The sequence below is a fragment of the Pinus tabuliformis genome, chromosome 5_2 (assembly GCF_031772625.1).
Source record: "Pinus tabuliformis cultivar Carrire ecotype Pingquan chromosome 5_2, CPIR1, whole genome shotgun sequence".
Classification (NCBI taxonomy): domain Eukaryota; kingdom Viridiplantae; phylum Streptophyta; class Pinopsida; order Pinales; family Pinaceae; genus Pinus; species Pinus tabuliformis.
The window spans coordinates 46,953,068-46,980,474 of record NC_142306.1 but is presented as its reverse complement, the minus strand read 5'-3'; the positions used below and the strand labels follow the sequence as shown (position 1 = coordinate 46,980,474).

The following is a 27,407-nucleotide window of genomic DNA, read 5'->3' as shown; positions in this document are numbered from 1 at the left end:
AGATGCACACTATCTCCAAAGTAGCTCCAACTCCAACTCCAAGATGACTACTTCAGTTGTGCAAAAACTCAACACTCTCCAAGCGCACAAACAAACTCACAAACACTCCAAATCAGTTGTGTGAGACAAATAAGAGTGAGAGGGGCCTCTTAAAGGCTTGGAGAGGGTGTTTTTGGAGGGAAAATACCCTTAGTTTCCCCCCAAAACCCCTAAAACACAGTCAGAATTCCGCTTTTTTAACTTTACGATGGGCATGCCTCTAACCGACTTGTTTAGGATGGAACCGACCAGTTTTGTATCAAACCGGTCGGTTCCATCCTAAACCGGCCGGTTAGCACCGGTTAGGGCAAAAAAAAGGAGAAATGGGCTAATGAATCGGGTTTTTTGGCCAGTTTAGACCGGCGGGCTTGCTAACCGGCCGATTAGACCGGTAATCGGTTTTTAAAACTATGATCCAGATCCAGGGGTTATGTCGGCTACTTATTTTTATCCATACGACCCTTTTGTCTAATCTCAGTTGGGTTTTTGCGCGGTGATTACCGAACCAGAGCTTGCTGTGGTTTCTTCTACTTCTTCTGTCCTGCCATGGAGGCAGTAGGTTTTGGCCTCAACGACCTAGGCGTTGTGGTAGGGACTAGTGGTGTGGCAGTCATTTTGACAATGCTCTCCCAGAATAGTTTCTTCTACCACTCAAAAAAATCAGCCTCAAACCCGATCCCCTTCTGCGAAAACTCCTTCTCTACTTCTTGTCACTCTCGTCCAGACATATAATAATCGTCTATCCTCACACTTAGGTGCAAAATTGCAAGACAATCACTCTGGAAGAAAAGTATTTGAATGGGGAGCGAGATGTTGTATTTATAGCCCATTTTGAATTCAAATCCATTGATTCCATCCAGATCTCTCTCATTAATGCTCTTTTGGCAGCAGATTTCCAAAGACATGCTCCTTAAATGATTTCCCCCCATTCCCTTTAACAGAAAAACAACCATCCAATCATCTACAATGCTTTCAATGGTCACTTTCTGGCCAGGCTATGCGGGACCCACATTACTAGCGCAGCTCCCATTTATGCCTTTCTCCTAACCGTCACACAGCCCAATCTCTTTGCCAAACTTTTCCCCTGGAAACATAGTTTATAGTCCCACACTTCCTTACAACTGCCTGAAGTACTAAGACTGTCCTGCATCCATATAGTCATTGCACAGGGGTGGGATCGCCTCTGTACAACTTCAGTCGGCTCCAATTTATTCTTCCTGGAAGTAGCTCCCCATTCAGCTTCATGAACTGAACTGCACCTCCATCCGTAATCTCCTTGACGATGTATGGTCCCAGCCAATGCATCTGAAACTTTCCTAGAAACTTAGTAAACTTGCTATCATACATCAGCACTAAATCTCCATTTTTAAAGGTGCATTGCTTAATGTGGCGATCATGCCACGCCTTTTCTCGAGCCTTCTGCACCTATTGATGAAAGCCTGCCAAGAAGAGATCTTCTTCTAACTCAAGTATCTGCACGAGGCGTTCTTCCATTATATCCCGATTTTCCATCTTTGTGACTGTAACAATCCTCAAACTGGGCACTATTTATTCCATTGGCATCACCGCTTCTTGTCCATAAACCAACCTAAATGGTGTTTGTCCAGTCAACTTCTTACAAGTAGTTCTATATGCCCAAAGAACAACTAGTATGCACACATCCAATCGTTCCTATTTGCATTACAGACCTTTGTCAAAGCATTCTACAAGATTATATTGAAGGCTTCAACTGTTTCATTTGCTTGAGGATGGTACGATGTGCTTTTCTGATGATACATCTGGAATTCTTCAAGCAAAGTAACAACCGTTTCATTTAGGAAATGCGAACCCTTAACGCTCATCAAAATCTTAAGACAGCCAAACCGAGATAGAATGTACTCAAATATAAACTTCACAATTGTCGCTGCGCTACAATCCTTCACGAGATGTGCCTCAGCCCACCTGGTCAAGTATTTTGTGGTCGAGATGATGTAGCGTGCTACTATCTTCTTTCCTGGTCGCTGAATAGGTCCCACAAAATCTATTGCCCATTTGTCAAATACCTGTAACGAGATCTGCAGGTTCAGAGGCAATTCATCCCTTCGCGACGACTTCTCGGTCCTCTGACAGACATTGCATGCCCTAAAATACTCCTTGGTGTCTCTATGCATCGTTGGCCACCACAACCCAGCTCGTAGGATCTTATGCGCAGTCGCTCTTCTAGCATAATTTCCTCCAGCAACTCCTCCATGCACTTCAGCGAGGATGCTTTGTCTTTCATAATTTGGTACATACCTGCACAGAATTTCATCCGGCACCAATTTATACAAGTGCCCTGCAATTACGAAAAAATTTGCAGCCCTGACCACCAATCCCTTCTTATACTGTGTCATATATCCTTCAGGAGTTGTACCTGTAGACAGGAATTAGATTATATCTGCAAAATGTTCGTCTGCAATGTGCATAGCAAAGAGTTGCGCATCAGGAAATCCTTCATCAAGACTTGTGGGTTCTTTGCCATTTTCAATTCGCGAAAGGTGATCAGGTCCAGCATTTAATCTTCCTGGCTTCACAATTACTTCGAAATCATACTCCTGAAATAGCAGTAACCACCTACAAATTCCCCCCCCCCCCCCAACATAGGCTTGTTGACCAGGTACTTCAAAGTTGAATGATCTGTATACATTTTGAAGTGCACGCCCAACAGATAGTGTTTTAATTTCTGGAGCGCATATACCATCGCCAAACCTTCGCACTCTGTGGTTGACTAATTCTTCTCTGCCTTAGAGAACTTTTTGCTCGCAAATGAAATCGGATGGTCGATATCCCCTACACCTGGTTGGGTTAAAACTACTCCTAATGCTATGCAGGACGCATCCACATATACATGGAATTCTTTCTTCCAATCGGGGAATACTAGAATAGGTGTGGTAACCATCTTTTCCTTCAACACATCTAAGCTTTGTTGGCAATCGTCATCCCAACAAAATGTCACATCTTTCTTCAATAATTTCTTCATGCGCGTAGTGATCTGTGCATGTGCCTTAATGAACTTTCTATAGTATCCTGTATGGCCCAATGTTGCGTGCAGCTGTTTTACATTCTTCGGGGGTTCCAAATTGATAATCACTGCAATTTTAGCAGGGTCCACCATTAGCCCTTGCTTACAAACAACGTGCTCCAAAAGTATTCCATATGGTACGCAAAATATACACTTCTTCAGATTTAGGGAAATTTGATACTTCCTACAAGTATCGAGCATTAGGCGAAGACTTGCAACATGATTTTTAACTAACCCAAACACCGTCCAATCATCAAAGTAGACCTCCAAAAACTTATGAATAAATTCTTTAAAGGCTACGACTACCACCCTAGAAAAGATCGCAAGGGCATTCTTAAGTCCAAAGGGCATAGCGGTATACTGAAAAGAGTCCCATTCTATGGTAAAGGTAGTCTTACTTCAATCTTCTGGCGCAATCTTGATCTGGTTATACCCTGAAAATCTATTTGTAAAAGAGTATGCTTCTTTACCACCAATGTTTTCCAAGACTTCATTTGTGAACAGCGTAGGGAATGGATCATGTACACAAGCATCATTCAACTTCCTTAGATCTATGCAGATTCTGATTTCGCCTTTTGTCTTCTTCTCCTGAACCACCATAGGACTAACCTAGTCTGATTCTTCTACAGGCTCAATAATTCTTGCTGTGAGCATCTTATCCAGCTCTTCGCGCACCTTTTCTTTGTATTTAGGATTCAATCGGTATGGGTTCTGCTTTACCGGCTTCACATCTGGCTTCAGATTGATCTTCATAACACTTAGGTCACCTACTATCCCTTTGAGATCAGAGAATTTCATTGGAAACAAGTCCTGATATTCCCGCAATAACTCTACGACCTTGTCAACTGTGTCCTCATCCCAGTAATCTCCTATATTTGCGAACTTCGGCTGCGCATCCAACCCAATGTTCACTTACTCGGTCTTCAATGGTTTTGAGATGTCAGGAACCTTTACCTTAGGCCCAACGACTTCACATTGTCCCTCTATCTTAGGGATACTGATATTCCTGGGGTCTTCCTTGCCTTCTTCTGTGGTAACATTGTAGCACTCCAGAGCATGGCGCAGTTGCGTACTCCAGTCAGGTTGTACCCATGAGATAGGATCTACAGGCATTCTGAATATCGCAGCCTTGATTTCATGTAATGCTTCATCAATACATTCGAATCCTTCCTCAAAACTGAATGTTAGCATAAAGCTTTTCTTCAAAACGTCCCACTCCATGGTTCCATGTCATAGCTCTGTTTCTAAATACCAATTCATCGGAATAGTATCCAAGGTATTGCAGAATATATGTACCCATCTAGGTTGTGGTTTTTCTCCCCATGCTTTTGTCAGACAACCCATATTCTTGCACGGATCATCCTTCCTTGTATACTTTTAAGTAATACAGGTGTTTGCATATCCAAATCACAGCTTCATCATCCTTCGGTACTCCTATTCAGTAAAACTGTACTTATGTGTACCCCACCATTTGGCAAGCGTAGCTCTTAGCACAATGACCAATGCCTGGAATCGATGCTCCTCCGATACACCCCTTTCAAATTTATCAAGAAACAAATTTACTTCTAAGCCATCATAATATGATAAGTTGCTAACCTTAGAGGATATACACCGGAGTGATTTAGTAAGTTTGTTACATCGCATCATTGACACCTCATGCAATCTTTTATGCCAATGCTCGAGCTCATTCGAATCGAAGTTGCAGGAGCTGTCCTTTCCCCAAGTAATTCTTCCATCCGCCGTAGGGTTGATCCAATCCTCATTCCACACAGTAAGCTTATAGATTTGTTCAATACCATCATCATAGTAATCTCGGACTGGTTCAGTATACTACGCACCCTTGGTTGGATCCAATGGAACAATGACCCTTAATTCCTTCATCTTAAATGTCATGATGCGCTTCTTGGTTGATGACCGAATTCATGTCAAATGCCCAATCGATTCCAAGCAGCGCCGGGTAGGGATTACTATCATCCACTATTTTGATTACCTCAAAATCAGCTATAGCGTGCGCCCCTTCAATGTATACAGTTACTCCATGTAAGCATCCCATAGGAATAATCTTCTGTTGGTTCGCCATTCACAGCTAAATTCGGGACCACTATAGCGCAGACTTTCCCATTCTTTCCCAGGTCTATTTAGGAAAAACATTCGCATCAAATCCCAAATCTAGGATTACCTAGTCCATTTCAAATTCTCCAATTTGTGCAGTCAATCTCATCTCCCGACCAGTCCTTTTCCTACTTTTCTCTACTTTATGCATTGTGCACTGTTCAGGGAGTGACTTACCCTTGCCAGCGCAATTGTCTATTAACTCTTGCAATCCCTCCACTTTTTTCTAGTCCCTTAAGAGCTTCATGTAGGTCTATAAGAAGGATGTCAATATTGAAGGATCTGTTTCCTGCGCAACAATGACCTCTTTAGGCCTCTTTGTTCGTGCGCTTTGATTCTTTGATGTGGAAGCTCCTGAATCCACAAAGTTGTTTTTCGCCTCCATTTATTTCGCCTTGTGCAAATCAAATTCAGTATTCTTGTCACCAGCCCTGCGCACCCAAGGATTCTCTTCTAGTTGTTTTCCTGCGGCTTTATCTTCCTCGGTAGCTATACCGCTCCATGTAACTATATTAACATTGGGGTCATCCTCGTGTGGTTCTACCTCATCATCTGGATGTTTTGAGTAGGCTACTGGTTCTTATTCTTTGACATTTTTTCGATGAGTATAGGACAATCTTCTATTACGTGGTCAAACTATCAGCAACACTAACAAGATGAGTGTGTTGGGTTATGACAATCTCGCGCATAGTGACCTAGTTCCCCACAGTTGTAACAAATAATTTGTTTGTGACCTCTTCCAGCTCCTCCCCTTGTCCTCTTCCTCGTCCCCGGAATCCTCCATGCGCTACAGGTGCGCCTTGATCTTGCTGTAGACAAGTCTCAACATGTACTCTATATGTCGGAGTTTTATCCATCATTAATTCATACCTTTGACAATTGCGCTCATCATGGCCTACAGACTTACAAAAATTGCAGAATAGTTGTTGGGGAGTATGTACTAACTTCTGCAACAAATGGCAATTGTTTGTTAAGTGTTTTCCTATTATTTGGCAGATAACACACCATGGCACTACACCATTACTAGATCCAGCAGGATTTTCTGGTTTCAGGGGGATAGGACCTCCCCCAATTAGATAGTTCTGATATACCAAGCAATGATCCTTGTCATGATTATTTCCTTTGCACTTTAAGCACCATATTTTAGAACGGGTCTCTTTTTGGATCTTTTTCCCCTTTTTGAGACCCTGCAATTCCATATGCAGGCTAGCCAACTGCGACTGAATTTGCTACACTCCCAGATTCATATCCTGAATAAGTGAAGCCTCCAACTTCATAACAATTTCCAGCGCTTCAACCTGCGATCCAAGCTTCTGCTGTGACAATGGTAATCTCAAATGAGGGAACAACGAAGCAATATACCAATCCTTATGTTGCTTGTCCGAGATCTGTAGATTATTCTGTTGTAGCAGACATTTCAACTTTTGATCAAAATCCCATGCAGATTCATTCACCCTCTGCTTAATTTCTTTGACCTCAGTCACAGACTGAGCTTGAGAATTAGGCTTTCTGAATTCATTATTCAGCGTATCTTTTGTATCTTCAATGATGCATCTGCATGAATCGTACTGTACTTAATATACCAACTCAACGCCCTATCTTGCAATGTTGTGACCAGCTACACTTTCTTCAGATCGTCATCCGTTATTTGTTGTGACTTCCACACAACATCTGCTACAAACCATAATTGATCAAGGTATTTTGTCCCCAGACCCCTGAATATAGGCATCTTCATAATGTTCGCCATATTGAATAGCGGAGGTGGAGGTGGAGGCATAGGTGTGTGAGGTGGAGGTGATGGGAGAGGTGGAGGCGTAGGTGTGTGGTATTCCCGCAGTGCCCTGATCTACTCACTGCGGTGCACGTCTGGGTGTCTTCGGACTATTACTTTCTTCTTCGTTATCGGATGCTCCCGACAGAGGACTATACTCAGCAATTAAATCTAGATCTTTTCTGAACTGTCTCCCACTTTGCATAGCTCTCGTCAAGTTTCGTCTAAACATCAATTTAGTGGCATAACCCGTTTCTCGCACAATAACATTTTAATCCAAGTTATCAGAGACTTCAGATACTTACTTCTTGGTCCTTTGAAAAACCAACATTCAGCTTCGCTATAACTAGTAGATGTAAATCACAAACTCAGTAATAAATACGCCCAAAATACTATCGATCCAGTAATCGACAACTTTCACAACCTTTTTTATGGATTCTTCCAAGCGTTTTACTAACTCTGGAGTCCACACAATAGGGTTATCCAGCTTCCAGGTAGGTTGACCATCCGGCAATTTAGCCAACCATTCGTGTAGTTCGCATGGAAAAGAGCAGAAGAAAACTTCATGTTTTTCTGAATACAAATATCTCTGCAACCACTCTTCTTTTGACAGACGCGGATTCATGTTTTCTTGAGCTGTAAACTCGTGCAGTTTTCAATCTATCCACTTCTCAATCTCCTTAGTCGGTATCCACTTATGCCACATCACACATTCCTCAAATAGAACCCGGTCCCAACAAAAAAACCATTTGTTGGCTTAAGGGGTTTGGACCTAGGTTCGGAGTTAGCCGCGCTAACCAACAAAACCCTACCCTACCGGCCCTTTCGACAACAACCCGCATAGCGTAGGTTGCAGTCTCACCCAAGGCAGTATTGGGGGATGTTAGAACCAGGTTTCTGCATCCAAAAGACTATGTGATGTGTTTCTGTCAAACTTAGGGCTTTTCTTGACCTTCATGAACCCTAACCCTTGAAACCTGAAACTTACAGTAAATGATAGTAAATAGACTTAGGTCCTTCGCCGATTGCACTAAACATGCATAACATCCTATAAGTAAACAGATCTATGTCTTCGCGAATCTATTAAGTACTTTTCCTGATTAAATGTATTCAACAGATCAAAAATACAGTAAATTCAAAGATAGAACAGCGATACACAGATACATAGATAGTTTTTCAAAACAAACCTTTATTATGCTTCAGATATTCAATTACAGTTTCTTCCAACCCTGTGCACACAGTTGTAGGGGCTCACGCACTCAGCTGCAGACTTACCAAGGTCTCCATGCACACAACTGCAGAGGCCTTCCCCTTCGCCCAAGTACAGAATAGATAAAATCTGACCGACATCATGCACTATTCTTACTTAGCTTCGCTATCTTATGACTCTTCTATAACTTCCTTTTATATTCTTCTTCGTTACAATACCATGGTTTGCGAACCATGGGCAGGTCTCAAAACAACTTAAACTTAACAAGCTAAGGGGCTTTGACCTTCCTAAAGCCCCTTTGACTCTTATTGACCTGTGATAGTCGTGCTCCGCTCCTCAAAATGTGGAGACTTTACAATAAATTTACAAAACGTAACAAAATTTGACCTAAGGGACCTTGTCCCAACATCCCTCCTATACATTACATACCCAGGTGTGGGCTTCCCCTTATCTGGCTACCCCTATGCCCCACTATGTGGCCCAAGACTGCCCTTCTCATTCCCTATTCCATCTCATTTATTTGTCACTTGCCACCCCCATTAGAGGGATGTACCTTGGACATACTATTGTCACTCACTGCTTTATCAGTCGTCGGTTGCTTCAAGTTCCAAATAGTAGTGAAGTTTGATGCTAATTTTTGAGCCATAGAAGCTATCATAGCTTAATCAGACCCTCTCCATTGCCTAGTGCTCAGAAAGAGCTTTCCAACGGTATATGGAAGTCCAAAAATGGACTCCTCGAGCAAAAGTTAGAGCATGTTGAAGTTACCCTTGGGAAAGCTAGAAAGCAAAGAGAAAACACCAAAGGAGAAAGGAAAATTGCAATCCCGCAGTACCATAGTCCCACAGTCTTGCAATTCCACAGTCTCGCAAATTGCAATCCCGCATCCTGCAGGTCCCACAGTCTTGTGGTCCTGCATTCGACAATCTAGCATTATCGACATACCAGCAGATCAAAGGGCTGCCACTCTAAAAACCTTGCGGGGGCGCAATTATGCGATGTAGTGTAACATTGTCGAGTGACGCCAAAAAGAGAACAAAGGAAACGTGGAACAAAACCAAGGTCGGGCCAACCCCTTTCTCTCTCCTCCACGTGACATTAGCATATCGGCGGAGCAAAGGGTTGGCACTCTAAAGACCGTCCAGAGGTTGATTCTGCGATACAGTGGAAAACTTCCGGGAAAGGCCAAAAACCAAATATAAAGGAATTTCATGAAAAAACAGCACCGAGCCACCCCGTTTTCTCTCCTCCACATGGTGGTACGGTATATCGGTGACCCCACATCCCGCATCTCAGCGACCCCGCAGTCACAGCAGTTCCGCATGGCCCCCGCAATACCTGATTGGCCATCCTTAACGAATTGCGCGGGGGGGGAATCACCGTTATGGTGTGACATCATCGGGGAGGGCTGAAATTCATTTACAAAGGAAAAGCATGGTAAAACCAAGGTAGGGCTGCCCCCTTCTCTCTCCTCCACATGGCGGTATGACATATCGGGGATGGGAAATCCTGCATCCCATAATCTCACATTATCGATCGACGGGGTCACCACTCTAAACCATGAAAAAACATCGATCTTGCGATTTAATGCAAAGTTGTCAGGGACGACTGAAATTTATTAACAAAGGAAATGCATGTGAAAACAAGGTCGGGTAGGCGTTTTCTCTCTCTTCCTAGGGGCCACGTGGCACAATATGATTGGTCCTGGTGGTTGACATAGCAGCTGACATCATCAATGATGTAGTACGAAGGACACATGTCAAGCAGTTTCGACATTTTCGGGGGTCCTATAGGTGCATTTCCGGGTGACACGTGGCAACGATGACATCATCCTGCATATCGACGATCACAGCAAGGGAGAGAGTTAAGTAAACATGCATTCATCGTCAGGATGCGAGATTCTGAGTAACAAAGAAAAGGACCTCGTATGCAATAAGTTCTTGCGATCTATTTGATAAGGTCTTCGTGTCCAAGAACGGTGTAAGGGGCTATCAAAGGCGATTCAAGTTATAAAGAAAAAGGCCCCCTCGACAACAATTGAGAACCTTAGTGCATGAAGGGCTAAGCGTTCGATCACAACCCACGGTCAAGTGATATGAATAAACAGAAAGGGGTTAAAAGCATGGGGCCTAAAGGGCAGTCGAAACTCACCTATTTTAGTATTAGTGCAATGTTAAAAGCCAGCACCCGAGAGTCTTCTTTGTTACATTGTAATATGCAACCCCAGGCAGATCAAGGCACCGATTGTGTTCAGCAAGACATTTAAGGCTGAAATGACAGAGTCAGTCCCGACAATAGCTTTGACAGTCAATCATGGGGGATGGCGCATTCAAACCAGGTGTGGGCGCATTCATGAAAAAATTATTCTGCAACACGCCTCCAGAGTCGGCGCCGAAAGCATTTAAAGGAGAACAGATAGTAAATAGGCCAAGCATCATGGGAAGCACATTGTGCCAGAGACAGGGCCCGACCTAAATATTTCACAGGGACAACAAAGGACTCCTTCCTCCATTCTTCCTCTTGTTTTTTTACTTGTTGTAGTTTTCTATTTCCAAGAAGGGATCAGATCCCGGTTGTAATCTTTAGGTAGCAGAGCCTTACAACGGCCGAGACAGCTAGTCTAGCAGACAGCTGGACCTCTAGCTCAGAGATATTTTTTATTATAACTCAAGCTCTCCCCCTCTTCTTATAAATAGGGGGATGAAATTCATAAGAAAGGTCTGGAATTTCTCACCCACTAGGTCTGAATTTTGAGATGCCACTTTGGTTCTATTTTTTGTTTCATGGGGGACTTAACTAATGTTGTGTTGAATGTATGGACTGGTTATTTGGACCCTTAAGACTAATGAAACTCCCTATTGATTCTAAGCATGATAGATGTGCAGCATGTTCCCCGTGGTAATCTCATTTCATTTGTGTTTTTCTTTCCCTAAAATAGTATTAATGAAGTTGTTGGTTTCTCGTTGATTCATGGATTTATCTAGGTTGCTTAATAAGAGAACAATACGTGTGCTTATCACAGACCTACATGTGTTATTCACTAGCATTGTAGTACCTGTAAAATTACATATTTACTTGTGTATTTGATTAGAGTGAAATACTTGTGGTAGCTCAAATTTACTTTGGTTGTTAAGCAGAGAATGATACCCATGTATATTTAGCCTGAACCCTTAATCAACACTCCTCTATTTCTACCATTTCACCTCCTTCCTCTTCCATATTTCTGCTGGGACATTATCGCTAAGGATTCTGCTTGTTTACAGCCCTATGCATATATTCCCCTCCTCCTTCTCCTCCTTTCCACCACTACTCCAACTTCAGTTTTAAGCTGTCTCATTGTTGTGTGTCGACGACCAAGAGGAGACATTTCTCTTCGAAGATCGCCCCGATATACCCCCTCATTTGGATCCATGTATTGGCTTGAGTCTACCTTAATGAAGGCCTATTGAACCAAGCCCCTCCTATTACCTTTTTACATGACAATTGGAGTGTTATAAACCCCTCACATATAACCTTTCATGCACTCCTCTATTTAAGATGTCCTAGGCATTGGTCTACAATCAACCCAGAGGCTGTCTCTAGGAGGCTTTCTATCTCCCCTACAACTCTTGTGCCATAGGGTGCTAGATTCAACTACAACACATACTATCCCCTTTAACGCCTGAAACCACCTAATAAGGTACTTGGCTAACCCCCTTTAGAGCTTGGAGACACTAGCACATGCCAAAGCCCACTATGGAAAGGCATTCAATTATGAAGTGCCCACTTTGCTATCCATGATTTGTAAGCTCTTTTACCCAATTATTTTAATGGTTGGTTGTACTGAAAGCTTAGGGGACACATTGGATCTTACGCAGGATTGCAAGTGGTTTCGATTTGGGTTTGGTTTCCCTATATGGGATCCTAACCCCCAAAGGTCTACATTGGCATATGTAGGGTGTGCAAAGAGAGCCATGGGCCTCCACAGCAATAGACAACACTCCACGGATCTTCATGGATGCTTAGAGACTACTAGCTATCGACTTTTGGGATGATGGTGATATGCTTGGTACATTATGCCCGGCAAGCCTCCACAGGAGCCGCACACTCTTAATGGGTGTCCCAAGAATTGTACGATGTCATGGCAATATTCATTCCACCACTTGGACCCTTGAAGAGGGCATCTCCGATTCATATGGGGACCCAAGGGGTCATTTATGTGCCCTCAGACTCACTGGGAGCACCACATGTCTACTACTTGGAGAATAAGGGGCCACCCCCTTGTCCATCATATTCTGAGGAATTTATTCCTCAATATGGATCTTGAGGATATTATTGAGCCTTTGGAGGGCCTTACGACATCTACATATTAATATTTGGCCCCTTCTGAGGCTTATTTTTACACTTGTGAGCTAGTTTGGTGGGCTTGTCACCAATAGGGATTTTATTTGCACATTATTTTATCATTAGGGGCTAATGTAGGCCCATAGGCTAATTCGAACTCCTTAGGAGGCTATATATTGATGTTAGATACATTCATTTGGATCATCACTTGATTTGGGATGTCTCTAATCATAGAGAACATTTCATTTTTTCCTTGGAGGATATTTTCTGGGGATGGATGAATTTTGACAAATGGATTTGGGCTATTTATCTTGTCTTGGAGCTTTGTCTTGTGAACGAAATGTTGGTTGGATATACTCTATAACATTGTAAGTGAATTTTGATGTTATTATTCTTGTTGCTGCATACTGCTAAAATTAAGGCTAGTTGTTGCATAATCGAAATGTGGAATTGAGCATGTTTTAGCTAATTTAATGTATGGGCCAATGTTATATGAATGAAATTCCCTAGAGATAATTTGTCTCAATAAGCTTGCATCATTTGCTTTGAAATATAAATGCTTGAAGGTCACTTTTCTTTTCATTCTCTCAACATTGGATGAAACTGACTTTTCGGGCCTCCTTGATTGAGAAACCAAGTTCTTACTCATCATCATCCTTGACCCTGTAAGTGAATAAGGCACTGATCCCTCACAAAGGGTGATCATTTTAACCCTATTTTACTCTTTCCCCTTTTTCCCTAGATCTAGCCCCATTAGGTCACCTAGGGCATCAGTTTCCAGGCAATTGACCTAAAGAAAAATTTTGATCTCCTACACGCTACTACGCTGGTAGGTTTCCTCCTTCTCCTCCAAATTTGACGCAATTCTAATGGTGGAATCTTCGAGAATCTCAAACCCTAGCTCTAGGATCAAATTTTTCCTAGGCATCCCCAAGGCTAGACCTCAACAAGATCAATTCAACCTTTTGAAGTAAATATTCTTGTTTGGTCCTCTCCTTTCACCTTGTCCAGGATAGGAACATCAGTGGTTGCTACATTCCATCCCCGAACTTGAACTAGGTCCACTTGCCCTTGTGTGGTCCCACTTCTCAATAGAGATTATTGTCAAGAACCATTTGGGAATCCAAGTTTCCCAAGGATTATAGGGATTGAGAACCTCGCCTATAAGCATATTCCTTCTCCCTCAACCCTCCAATCCTCACCCCTTACCCATGAAGGACCAATTCCCTTGCTTAAAGAGTAAGCAAGCTCCATTAGTCACTCCATCCTTGGGAAAGGGTTTCCAAGGTCACTTTCCACCTATCCATTCACATATACTTTACAAGTGATCCCTACACTATCAGGACTGCTCCCATTGGTGAAAGTCCACAAAGAGCAAGGAAACTTAGCTATGTTGACAGTGGTCTAAGTCTTCACCGTTGCCCTTAACCTCGCAGTTGCCCTCTTAGGAACCCCTTTTAGTTCCCCTACCGTTATGCCCCTATACTACTAGTGTAACCCCTTATTGTTATTAGTACAACCCCTTTATTATATTGATGTACCCATGTAGTGCCCATATTGTTACTATTGTACTCCATAGAAGCCCACTATTGTTATTATTGTGCCCTTACATTATTATTGTTATGTCGGCTTTGATTATATTATGACCCCTTAGACTCCTATATATAGAAAGGAGGTATTTTCATGTGTATCATCCAAGAATTGTTCATTTGTGTAATGTAAAGGAGGTTGCCCCCTCGAAGAGTTCTATCTTTTCTATCTTTTTATGAGCTGGTTTCATAACATTTGGTATCAGAGCTTTGGATTCTAGGGTTTTGCTGCTCCAAATAGGTCATCGTGACATTTTCGCTATAACTTTTTTTTGCAACGTTTCAAAAGCGAAAAGAAAAACCCATTTGAAACGAAATCACGCTGAAGCTCGAGTCCAAATTTCAGAGATTTTCGTGCTATATTTACGGAGATATGATCTGAGGAAGTTGGCATTTTTGAAGACTCCTGAATTACATTCCAAATAGGTGACCTTGGGAAAATCGTCATAACTTTTGTTTTGAGCATCAGATTGAAATTTCATAAGAAGTTGCAGAAAGAGGATGGACTGTAGTTTCCTGTGTATATTTTTCAGATCCTAACGTTAACATAGTGACACGTGGCACTTCATACAAGTTTGATCTTTTGAAAAGGTATATAATCAGGTCATCTTGGGAGATTGTTCATAACTCTTTCTTGGAGAATCTAAATTTGATCAGACTGGTGGCATTGGAAAGAGGACGCAGAGGGCTACTGCAGGTCGTAATTTTAAAACTGGAAGAACCGAATTTACATGGTTATTGTCATTTCAATATTGAGCTCCTAAAATCAAGAAAAGGCGATATGAGGAAGTTTGATGGCAAGGATCTGATAAATTGGATACTTCAGATGGAGCAATATTTTGATCTACATGGTGTACCACTGTTACAAAAGGTATGTATTGCATCTTCATATTTAGAACCAGATCAATTTTTATGGTATAAAGGGCTTTGTTCTCGTAAACAACTTGTTACGTGGTCAATTTTCACGGAGGAAATGATAGCACATTATGAGGATACAAACATAAACACCACAACAATTGGAAAGAGTAAAAGGGCTTTGTTACATAGTGGAAAGTAAAATTATGGCAACAAGTCTACCCCTCACAACTATAAAGATGGAAGTGTTGTTTCTCCTAGCCTTCCACAACCTACAAGGGTTACACCACAAGAATTGGAAGAAAAAAATAGAAAAAGGGCTTTGTTACAATTGTGATAGCAAATGCACTAAAGGTCATAAGTGTGCTCAGAAGAAATTGTTTTACATAGAGTATGAAGAGGAGCAAGAAAAGGATCAAGAAACATCAAAAGAAGAGGATATACGTCAGGACCCAACCCCAGATAAAGAAGAAATGAATCAGACCATATCTTGTAAAGCATTGGCAAGAATTACCACTCCTCAAACTCTCAAGATAGGACATATCAAGAAGAAAAAGGTGCAAGAAGTGAAAGATCACATCGACAAAGAAGAAATGAATCCAACCATATCTTGTAATTCATTGGTCTGAATTACCACTCTTCAAACTATCAAGATAGAAGGACATATCAAAAAGAAAAATGTTCAAGAAGTGAAAGATCACATCGAGCATCAACAACAAGTTCTCCAACTTTTAAAGGATAACACCACTTTGGTGCAAAATTGAATGAAACAACAGGTAGATCAACATCGTAGTGAAAAATGTTTTGATGTAGGTGATTGGGTATTTTTACTGCTACATCTCAAGCAAGCTATTTATGAGAAGGAAATGTTGGCAATACTACATGCACTTAAAAAATGGCGACCTTACCGAATGGGAAGACACTTCAAGGTAAAAATGGATCATTATAGTCTTAAATACTTTTTAGAACAACTATTATCTTTAGAAGAACAAAAAAAATGTGTCACAAATATGTTGAGTTATGACTTTGACATCATCTATAGAAAATAGAAGCAAAATTTTGTTGCAGATGCACTCTCAAGAAAGGATGAGGATGTGGAAGCATTGTTTTGTGCTAATTCTATTATCCAACCAGATTGGATAAACGAAGCAAGGGATGAATGGAAGAAGGACGAAGAAGTATGGCCACTTATTCAAAAGTTGCAAAAGATCCCAATTCAAACAATATTGCCGGAAATTGAAGAGGAAGGGAAAATCATATTGGAACTTGGAGCAGTCACAGAAACAAGAACCTTACAACTACGAAATCAATCAATTTCACAGTATCTCATCCAGTGGAAGAACTTACCCACTAAATATTCCACATGGGAGGACATGAATTTTATACAGAAGCATCAAGAACTACTCAATCGTTGAGGACAACACTTTTTGAAGGAGAGGGGCATGTTAGGCCCCTATACTACTAGTGTAACCCCTTATTGTTATTAGTACGACCCCCTTATTATATTGTTGTACCCATGTAATGCCCATATTGTTACTATTGTGCCCCATAGAAGCCCACTATTGTTATTATTGTGCCCTTACATTATTATTGTTATGTCGGCTCTGATTATATTATGATCTCTTAGACTCCTATATATAGAAAGGAGGTCTTTTCATTTGTATCATCTATGAATTTTTCATTTCTGTAATGTAAAGGAGGTTGCCCCCTCGAAGAGGCTAAATTATAAGGCGTTCATCTGTCTTTTCTATCTTTTTGTGCGCTGGTTTCATAACACCTACTGGCTTGAGTGGTAACATTTATGGCGTCATTGCTGGGATCACGAGACGTGTGTTTTGTTCCCCGTTCGACATATTGACATATCATTATTGGCGACTCCATTGGAAGAACAAAACCTTAGTTCTTCATTGAACTTTATGGTTGATGCTTGTAGGGTGAAGCAAGCATTTTTCTAGGCATCTTTAACTTCACCCTGGCGACTCCTACACATGTTTCATGTATACCTCTAATAGGTTGCCATTCTTTCGTAAACTTCATGCTTTGGACATTGCTAGTATCCTTGGACATCATGACCATGTCGTCGGAATGATGTTGCATGGGATGCCCGTGTTTGATGGTGATCCACTGTCCACAATTAACCACGTAGAAAGATTTAATGCACATACTAAAACAAAGAAGGTTGTCCACCAAGATGTCCTTATGTTATTATTCATGGGATCTCTTGGTGGTCATAAACATGGCTGCATGATCATGAACCTAGGAGCATTTCATCTATTGAAGAGTTCGTTGATGGCTTCCTTAGACATTTCCAAGTACACCTTGCATTAATCATCCAAGAGGAAGCCCTCATCAAGCATCATCAAGGCATTAAGAATCTAGGTAATGAGTAAGAAGATGAGTCCTCCTTGGTTGCGCATGATGAAAATAATGATTTTGAAGACACATGTGCTGGGAAGGATGAATTTATGGAACGTCAAATTGAGACCAACCCTAGCTTTCTCAAGGATATTACTCCCGATGAATCCTCTTTTGAAAACCTTGAGAGAGATGATCCCATTAGCCCCTTGAAAGATGACATTGAAGATTATTTCCACATTGAAAAGGAGAAATGGGAAATTGTTGGTCCTCAATTCGATTGTGCTCCCTTTTACGACACCGACAAGGAGGATAAGGATGAGATCGGTCTTCCCTTCCCCTCAAGCACTACTTATGATGACATACCCATTGATGCCTCTACGAAGGGGAATCTCCATATTCCTTTGAATAAAGAGGGGTAGTTGGAAGTGATCAATTTTCCTTTTAGGAGAGACTTGATCTTTGATACTAAGGAAATTGATAAGGCTCCCACTTCTCCTGAGTATGATTCAATGTTCAAATCACTTGAGCCTTTAGATTATGATTTTGGGAAAGTGCGACCTGTTGAATGCAACGTTTTTTTTCTCCCTTTTTCATATTGGTCATCATCTTGAGTCTTTGTCAAGTGATTCCCTCACCCCTAGTCATATGATGTCAAGTAATTGTGAGCCCTTCCACCTGCTCGAATATAGTATAAAGGAAAAGCCCCTCATCAATTATGCTTTTCCTCCTTGGACGCACCCTCAGGGTCTTGAACACTCTAGAGTCTCCCCTCTCCAATGTAATCATCATGTGCAACCTACTTGTGTTTCTCCATCTCGTCGGCCTCCCTTTCCCACTAATCATAACTCAATAAAGGCCATAAGCCATGACAAATAGTAAGGACAAGTGTGGAAGTGATATGCCAGAGGTGGTCATCCATCAAAAGTTTATGAGCTTGGTTGTTGACATCTCTATATTTTGGTTGCAAGAGAAGATCTCATTGACTAGATTACATCCTTTTCTTACATCTTCTTACATAATCATTCATGTGTGGGCATCATATTTGCCAACCGCCTTCCCACAACATCCTCCATGTGTTTGGGTTTACATTCACTTCGGGGTTTGCTGCATGAATAATCATACAAGAAGGCATATTTATATTGACTTGATGACATGTTGGTTGCATTGGCTCCATGATTACACTTAATAAAAGCTTCGTCATATGCATGTTAGGGTAGGATGCATTGCATGATGATTTTTGCATTAGAACTAACTGCATATGATGTTTCTCATGATAGATTAGATTGCATCTAGATTAAAAAAAAAATGCCTATTGTATTCCTTATTGGTTTATGGGTTGAAATTAAGCATGGGTGATCATAAGACACCGTGAAAAGCATACTGCCCCATGGATCTGATCTTTGACATGTGTAGATAGCAGGTCTATGGTGACCAAGAGATTGTTGGAGTTCTCGTGACCTCCCGTTCAAGCAGCGTCGTCCACTTCTTCAAGAGATCACATCCCAGTTGGAGCCAGATGTTACCCACCACGTCGTGGGTGATATCCCCATGAGAAATTTTTCTCCATGATGAACCTTAGCCAGTAGCTAGCAACCCCTTGTAGCCTCCTACTAGCTCATTGTGCCATTTCTCTGCCACCTGAGCTAGCCATGTGGTCACTCACCCTACTGTATTGATCGTATGTTTGAAAGTGGGCCTCCCGAATCTAAAGGTATGTCTTGTCATTTGGTAATTGAGTATTGGATTTACTTATCATGGATTCTTCTGGGTATGGATTGATGGGGGGATTCGGTGGTAAGGGTGGGCTTAGTTTGTGCTCTTGTCCCCTTGATCTCTTTTGGATGTTACCCTTGGATCTTAGTCCCGTGGGATCTCCTTTATTGACAATTTGTTTCTAGGGTGGTACTACTTGGGAAACCCCGACTTTGGGTGTGTGGTCCTGCTCCTTTATCTGCATATATTACTTCCTTTCCGCTCACTATACCCCATTCATAATTTCTCCCACTTGGGTCCACATAGGGCCAACCTCCCTATCCCCCTACCCCCACCTTGGGTCAAGCTTGCAATGATTCCCCAGAGGTTGAAGTCACTAAAAGAAAAAGAAAAAAACATATTTGGCCACATTTAACCAAAAATTGTACCATAAAATGCAAAATATGGCTGGGACAAAAATAATTAGCACGCAGGCAAAATCCAATACATGAGCTCTACCCCAATCCACGATCATCACCCTAGTTCCGTAGGCCCTAGAATAGCCTCCTTTATCATTCAGGAACCCATGATTGTCCCAACCCCTAGGGGGAAATGAACTGCCCTACCTAAAAGGAGGTAATCACTGCTACATCTTACACATCATGCTCTTGTCCTTTGAGTCTCGAGTAGTTAATGAAAGAAAATTCATAAAAGGTGAAAGGCATATAAAGAAGGGAGGAAAAATCAAGGCCGGGGTACCTCATGTACCACAATTGCTCCTTCCTATACATTACATATCCAGGTGTGGGCTTCCCCTTATCAAGCTACCCCTACGCCCCACTATGTGGCCCAAGATTGCCCCTCTCATTCCCTATTCCATCTCACTTATTTGTCACTTGCCACCACCTTGGACATACTATCCCCTTTAACGCCTGAAAACACCTAATAAGGTACTTGGCTAACCCCCTTTGGAGCTTGGAGACACTAGCACATGCCAAAGCCTACTACGGAAGGGCATGCCATTATGAAGTGCCCACTTTGTTATCCATGATTTGTAAGCTCTTTTACCTGATTATTTTAATGACTGGTTGTACTGGAGGCCTAGGGGATGCATTAGATCTTATGCAAGTTGCAAGTGGTTTCCATTTGGGTTTGGTTTCCCTATATGGGATCCTAACCCCCAGAGATATACATTGGCACATGTAGGGTGTGCATAGAGAACCATGAGCCTCCACAGCAGCATACAACACTCCACGGATCTTCATGGATGCTTAGAGACTACTAGCAATCCTCTTTTGAGATGATGGTGAAATGATTGGTACATTATGCCTGGCAGGCCCCCACAGGAGCCCCACACTCTTAACGGGTGTCCCAGGGCTTGTACGATGTGATGACAACATTCATTCCACCACTTGGACCCTTGCAAAGGATCTACAGGCATCTTCAATTCATATGGAGACCCAAGGGGTCATTTATGTGCCCTCAGACCCACTAGAAGCACCACATGTCTAATACTTGGAGAACAAGGGGCCACCCCCTTGTCCATCATATTCCAAGGAATTTATTCCTCAATATGGCACTTCAAGATATTATTGAGCCTTTGTAGGGCCTTACGACATGTACATATTATTATTTGGCCCCTTGTGAGTCTTATTTTTACACTTGTGAGCTAATTTAGTGGGCTTGTCACCAATAGGGGTTTTATTTGCACATTATTTTATCATTACGAGCTAATGTAAACCCATAGGCTAATTCGAACTCCTTAGGAGGCTATATATTTATGTTAGATACATTCATTTGGATCATCACTTGGTTTGGGATCTCTCTAATCATAGAGAACTTCACATTTTTTCCTTGGAGGATATTTTCTGGAGATGGATGAATTTTGACGTATGGATTTGGGCTATTTATCTTGTCTTGGAGATTTTTCTTGTGAACAAAATGTTGGTTGGATATACTCTATAACATTGTAAGTGAATTTTGATGTTATTATTCTTGTTGCTGCATACTTGCTAAAATTAGGGCTAGTTGTTGCATAATCGAATTATAGATTTGAGCATGTTTTAGCTAATTTATTGTATGGGCCAATGTTATATGAATGAAATGTCCTAGAGATTATTTGTCTCGATAAGCATGCATTGTTTGCTTTGAAGTATAAATGCTTGAAGGTCATTTTTCTTTTCTTTCTCTCAACATTGGATGAAGCTGACATTCCGGGCCTCCTTGATCAGGAAACCGAGTTCTTACTCATCATCATCCTTGACTACATATCCCCAAGTGAGTTAGGCATTGATCCCTCAAAAAGGGTGATCATCTTAACACTCTTTTTACCCATTTCACCTTTTACCCTATGTCTAGCCCCATTAGGTCACTTAGGTCATCAATTTCCCAGGAATTGACCCAAGGAAAAATTTCGATCTCCTATAGGCTACTAAGCTGGTGCGTCCCCTCCCTCTTCTCCAAATTTGAGGCAATTTTAATAGTGGAATCTACGGGAATCTGAAGCCCTAGCTCTAGGATCAAATTTTGCCTAGGCATCCCCAAGGCTAGACCTAAAAAGATCAATTCAACCTTTTGAATAAATATTCTTGTTTGGTCCTCTCCTTTCACCTTGTCCAGGATAGGAACACCAGTTGTTGCTACATTCCATCCCCGAACTTGGACTGGGTCCACTTGCCCCCATGTGGTCCCACCTCTCAATAAAGATTATTGGCAAGGACCATTTGGGAATCCAGGTTTCCCAAGGATTATAGGGATTGAGAACCTCGTCTATAAGCCTATCCCTTCTCCCTCAACCCTCCAATCCTCACCCATTACCCTTGGAAGACCAAGTCCCTTGCTTAAAGAGCAAGCAAGTTCCATTCTTCACTCCATCCTTGGGAAAGGGTTTCCAGGGTCACTTTCCACCTATCCATTGACGTATACTTTACAAGTGATCCCTACACTACCAAGACTCCTCCCATCGGTGAAAGTCCATGAAGGGCAGGGAGACTTAGTTATGGTGACAGTGGGCTAAGCCTCCACCATTGCCCTTAACCTAGCAATTGCTCTCTTAGGAACCCCTTTTAGGTCCCCTACTGGTTTGAGTGGTAACATTTCTGGCACCATTGCTGGGGACACGAGATGTGTGTTTTGTTCCTCGTACAACATATCAACATATCATTATTGGCGACTCCATTGGAAGAACGAAGCCCTAGTTCTTCATTGAACTTTAAGGTCGATGCTTATAGGGTGAAGCAAGCATTTTTCTAGGCATCTTTAATTTCACCCTGGCGACTCCTACATATGTTTCATGTATACCTCAAATAGATTATCATTCTTTCGTAAATTTCCCGCTTTGGACATTGCTAGTATCCATGGACTTGCTAACCATGTTGTGGGAAGGATGCTACGTGGGATGCCCATGTTTGATGGTGATCCACTCTCCGCAATTAACCACGTAGAAATATTTAAAGCACATACTAAAACAGAGAAGATTTTCCACCAAGATGTCCTTATGTTATTATTCATGGGATCTCTCAATGGTCATAACTCATGGCTGCATGATCATGAACCTAGGAGCATCTCATCTATTGAAGAGTTCATTGATGGCTTCCTTAGACATTGTCAAGTACACCTTGCATTAAGCATCCAAGAGGAAGCCCTCATCAAGCATCATCAAGACATTAAGAATCTAGGCAATGAGCAAGAAGATGAGTCCTCCTTGGGTCCACATGATGAAAATAATGATTTTGAGGACACATGTGCTGGGAAGGATGAATTTATGGAAAGTGAAATTGAGACCAACCCTACCTTTCTCAAGGATATTACTCTCGATGAATCCTCTTTTGAAAACCTTGAGAGAGATGATCCCATTAGCCCCTTGAAAGATGACATTGAAGATTATTTCCACATTGAAAAGGAGAAATGGGAAATTGTTGGTCCTCAATTTGATTGTGCTCCCATTTACGACACCGACAAGGAGGATGAGGATGAGATCGGTCTTCCCTTCCCCTCAGGCACTACTTATGATGACATACCCATTGATACCCCTAGGAAGGAGAATCTCCATTTTCCTTTGCATAAAGAGGGGTAGTTGGAAGTGATCAATTTTCCTTTTAGAAGAGACCCAATCTTTGATACTAAGGAAATTGATAAGGCTCCCACTTCTCTTGAGTATGATTCAATGTTCAAATCACTTGAGCCTTTAGATTATGATTTTGGGAAAGCACAACTCGTTGAATGCAACATTTCTTTCTCCCTTTTTCGTATTGGTCATCATCTTGAGTCTTTGTCAGGTGATTCCCTCGCCCCTGGTCATATGATGTCAAGTAACTGTGAGCCCTTCCCCCTGCTCGAGTATATTATCAATGAAAATCCCTCCATCGATTATACTTTTCCTCCTTGGACGCACCCTCACGATTTTGATTACTCCATAGTCTCCCCTCTCCAATGTAATCATCATGTGCAACCTACTTGTGTTTCTATATCTCGTCGACCTCCCTTTCCCACTAATCATAACTTAATGAAGGCCATAAGCCATGACATAAATAACAAAGAAAATGAAGGAAGTGATATGCCAGAGGTGGCCATCCATCAAAATTTTATGAGCTTGGTTGTTGACATTTCTATATTTTGGTTGCAAGAGAAGATCTCATGGACTAGATTACATCATTTTCTTACCTCTTATCACATAATTATCCATATGTGGGCATCATATTTTCCCACCTCTCGCTCACAACATCCTCCATGTGTTTGGGTTTACATTCACTTTGGGGTTTGTTGCATGAATAATCTTACAAGAAGGCATATTTATATTAACTTCATGACATGTTGGTTGCATTGGCCTCATGATTACACTTAATAAAAGTTGTCATATGCATGTTAGGGTAGGATGCATTGCATGATGATTTTTGCATTAGAACTAACCGCATATGATGTTTCTCATGATAGATTAGGTTGCATTTAGATTTAAAAAATAGCATATTTTATTTCTTGTTGGTTTATGGGCCGACATTAAGCATGGGTGATCATAAGACACCATGAAAAACATGTTGCCCTGTGGCTCTGATCTTTGAAATGTGTGAATTACAGGTCTACGATGACCAAGAGACTGTTGGAGTTCTTGTGACCTCCCGTTTGAGCAGCCTCATCCACTTCTTCGAGAGATCATGCCCTAGTTAGAGCCAGATGTTACCCACCACTTTGTGGGTGATATCCCCATGAGAAATATTTCTCCATGATGAACTTAAGCTGGCAGCCAGCAGCCCCTTGCAGCCTTCTACTAGCTCGTCGTGCCATTTCTCTGCCACCTAAGCCAGCCATGTGGTCCCTCACCCACCTGTATTGATCGTATGTTTGAAGGTGGGCCTCTCGAATCTAAAGTTATGTCTTGTCATTTGGTAATTGAGTATTAGGTTTACTTATCATGGAAACTCTAGGGTATGGATTAATGGGGAATTTGGCGGAAAGGGTGGGCTTAGTTTGTGCTCTTGTCCCCTTGATCTCTTTTGGATGTTACCCTTGGATCTTAGTCCTGTGGGATGTCCTTTATTGACCATCTGGTTCTAGGGTGGTACTACTTGAGAAACCCCGAGTTTGGGTGTGTGGTCCCGCTCCTTTATCTGCATATATTACTTCCTTTCCACTCACTATACCCCACATTCATCATTTCTCCCACATGGGTTCACATTTCCATTCTGGGTCCACATAGGGCCAACCTCCCTATCCCCTTGCCCCCACCTTGGGTCAAGCCTGGAATGATGCCCCAAAGGTTGAAGCAGCTAAAAGAAAAAGAAAAATGTATAGTTGGTCACATTTAATAGGAAATTGTACCACAAAATGCAAAATATAGTTGGGTCAAAAATAATTAGCACGTGGGCAAAAGCCAATACATGAGCTCTACCCCAATCCATGGTCATCACCCTGGTTCCATAGGAACTAGATGTGCCTCCTTTATCATTCAGGAACACATGATTGTCCCAACCCCTGGAGGGCAATGAACCACCCTACCTAAAAGGGGGTAATCACTGCTACATCTTACACATCATGCTCTTGTCCTTTGAGACCAGAGCTGTTAATGAAACAAAATTCATAAAAGATGAAAGGCATATAAAAAGGGTGGAAAAATCAAGGTCGGGGCACCTCATGTACCACCACTGCTCCATCCTCTACATTGCATACCAGGTGTGGGCTTCCCCTTATCTAGCTACCACTATGCCCCACTATATGGCCCAAGACTGCCCCTCTCATTCCCTATTCCATCTCACTTATTTGTCACTTGCCACCCCCATTAGAGGGATGTACCTTGGACATACCATCCCCTTTAAGGGTTGAAACCACCTAATAAGGTACTTGGCTAACCCCCTTTGGAGCTTGGAGACATTAGCACATGTCAATGCTCACTACGGAAGGGCATGCCATTATGAAGTGCCCACTTTGTTATCCAAGATTTGTAAGCTCTTTGACCTGATTATTTTAATGATTGGTTGTACTAGAGGCCTAGGGGGCGCATTGGACCTTATGCAAGATTGCAGGTGGTTTCCATTTGGGTTTGGTTTCCCTATATGGGATCCTAACCCCAGAGGCTTACATTGGCACATGTAGGGTGTGCATAGAGAACCATGGGCCTCCATAGCAGTAAACAACACTCCATGGATCTTCATGAATGCTCAGAGACTACTAACGATCCACTTTTGGGATAATGGTGATATGCATGGTACATTATGCCTGGCAGGCCCCTACAGGAGCCCCACACTCTTGACAGGTGTCCCAAGACTTGTACGAGGTCATGGCAACATTCATTCCACCACTTGGACCCTTGATGAGGATCTACAGGCATCTCTAATTCATATGGAGACCTAAGGGGTCATTTATGTGCCCTCAGACCCACTGGGAGCACCACACGTCTACTACTTGGAGAACAAGGGGCCACCCCCTTGTCTGTCATATTCCAAGGAATTTACTCCTCAATATGGCACTTCAGGATATTATTGAGCTTTTGTAGGGCCTTATGACATGTACATATTATTATTTTGCCCCTTGTGAGGCTTATTTTTACACTTGTGAGCTAGTTTGGTGGGCTTGTCACCAATAGGGGTTTTGCATATTATTTTATCATTAGGGGCTAATGTAGGCCCATAGGCTAATTCAAACCCTTTAAGAGGATATATGTTGATGTTAAATACATTCATTTGGATCATCAATTAATTTGGGATCTCTCTAATCATAGAGAACTTCGCATTTTTTCCTTGGAGGATATTTTCTGGAGATGGATGAAATTTGACGTATGGATTTGGGCTATTTATCTTGTCTTGGAGCTTTGTCTTGTGAACGAAATGTTGGTTGGATATACTCGAAATGTGGAATTGAGAATGTTCTAGCTAATTTAATGTATGGGCCAATGTTATATGAATGAAATGTACTAGAGATTATTTGTCTCAATAAGCTTGCATTGTTTTCTTTGAAGTATAAATGCCTAAAGGCCACTTTTCTTTTCTTTCTCTCAACATTGGATGAAGTTGAATTTTTGGGCCTCCTTGAGCAAGAAACCAAGTTCTTACTCATCATCATCCTAGAATCCGTATCCCCTAGTGAATCAGTTACTGATCCCTCAAAAAGGGTGATCATTTTAACCCTCCTTTTACCCTTTTTCCCTAGGTCTAGCCCCATTAGGTCACCTAGGGCATCAATTTCTCGAGAATTGACCCAAGGAAAAAATTTGATCTCCTACAGGCTACTACTCTGTTGGGTCCCCTCCCTCTCCTCCAAATTTGAGGCAATTCTAACGGTGGAATCTCCGCGAATCCCAAGCCCTAGCTCTAGGATCGAATTTTGCCTAGGCATCCCGAAGGCTAGACCTCAACAAGATCAATTCAACCTTTTGAAGTAAATATTCTTGTTTGGTCCTCTCCTTTCACCTTGTCCAAGATAGGAACATCAGTGGTTGCTACATTCCATCCCTGAACCTGGACTGGGTCCACTTGCCCCCATGTGGTCCCACTTCTCAATAAAGATTATTCTCCCGGGCTATTGGGTATCCAAGTTTCTCAAGGATTATAGGGATTGGGAACCTAGTCTATTAGCCTATTCCTTCTCCGTCAACCCTCCAATCCTCACCCCTTACCCCTGGAGGATCAAGTCCCTTGCTTAAAGAGCAAGCAAGATCCATTCTTCACTATGTTTGAAGTTTCTACGTCTTATTTAGTTAGAAACCCTCCATGCACTTTATCTGATTTATTCCTACCTACTTATTCCGTTACTTAACAAGTTATTTACAATGTAAATACTGAAAATAAACACTAGTGCATGCTCAACATATTACAGATCAACAACTAAAAGAAACATAAACAATCACACTATATGACACCATTATTTTTGGACCAATGTCCTTGGAAAAACCCAATGTGGGAAAACCGGTGCAGCTATTTGAGGTTTTTC

At 41.8% G+C, this 27,407-nt stretch overlaps 1 long non-coding RNA gene across 1 annotated transcript in view; it reads left to right on the top strand.

Annotated features, from left to right (window-relative positions):
* Positions 1 to 27,407, top strand: part of LOC149157517 (uncharacterized) — a 160,409-nt gene that overhangs the window by 83,105 nt on the left and 49,897 nt on the right. The window lies entirely within an intron of this gene.